The 972-nt window shown below is 61.7% G+C and overlaps 1 protein-coding gene across 1 annotated transcript in view; it reads right to left on the reverse strand.

Annotated features, from left to right (window-relative positions):
* Positions 1 to 972, reverse strand: part of USP19 (ubiquitin specific peptidase 19) — a 37,171-nt gene that overhangs the window by 11,756 nt on the left and 24,443 nt on the right. The gene's annotated exons all lie outside the window — the stretch shown is intronic.

The raw sequence follows: 972 nt of genomic DNA on the forward strand, positions 1-972 counted from the left end.
TCAGGTACTCCAGGTGGTGGTGGCCCCAGATCGGAGTGGTCAGGAGCTGCCAGCGCTGCAGGGCTGCCGTGTCAGCACCCAGGGACGGCAGCACCAGGGACTGCCTGGACCCGGCCCGGTGCATCCCCACCTCAGTGGATGGGGATGAGGAGGACATGGGACCAAGGTGCGGATAGGGGTGGGATTTGGATGGGGAAGGGATTGAAACAGGATTGAGAGAGGGAGAGGGATAGCACGGGGATGGGGATGAGATAGGGACGGGGATGAGATGGGGACGGGATTAAGACAGCAGTGTCAGCAAGGATGGGATTTGGGCGGGGTTGGGAGTGAGACAGCAATGGGGAGAGGGATGGGATTTGGATGGGGCGGAGAGCAATGGGGACAGGAACGGGACTTGAATGGGGATGGGCGTGAGACTATGAAGGCAAAGGGATTGAAACGGGATTGAGAGAGGGACAGGGATTGCATTGGGACAGGGATGAGATGGGGACAGGACTGGGACAGGGATGGGGACAGGGATGGGATTCGGATGGGCTTGGGACTGAGAGAGAGATGTGAGCAAGGATGGGATTCAGGTGAGGTTGGGAGACAGGGATGGGATTTGGCCGGGAATGAGACAGTGATGGGGACAGGAATGGGATTTGGATGGGGATGGGACAGGGATGGGACCGAGAGGGGGACAGGGACAAGGATGGTGGAGACAGGCTGAGGGTGGAGGCAGGCGGGCCCCTGCCCTCACCTCACGCAGGGAGCCTTTGCAGCGCAGGAGCTTGTAGAGGACGGTGCAGGGGATGCAGAGCATGGAGGAGAATGCCAGGACCCAGCCGATGGCGTCCCCCCACCACGGGTACACGTACGTCTTGTTGTAGGTCAGCGGCTTGTAGTTCACCACGTGGAACACAAAGATGCCCTGGGTGGAGAGGGGGGGGTGAGGTCCCGCGGGCAGGGGGCTGGCACCCCCAGGCCCCCCCC

This window comes from Egretta garzetta, unplaced genomic scaffold, assembly GCF_000687185.1.
Source record: "Egretta garzetta isolate BGI_Z169 unplaced genomic scaffold, ASM68718v1 scaffold91, whole genome shotgun sequence".
NCBI lineage: Eukaryota > Metazoa > Chordata > Aves > Pelecaniformes > Ardeidae > Egretta > Egretta garzetta.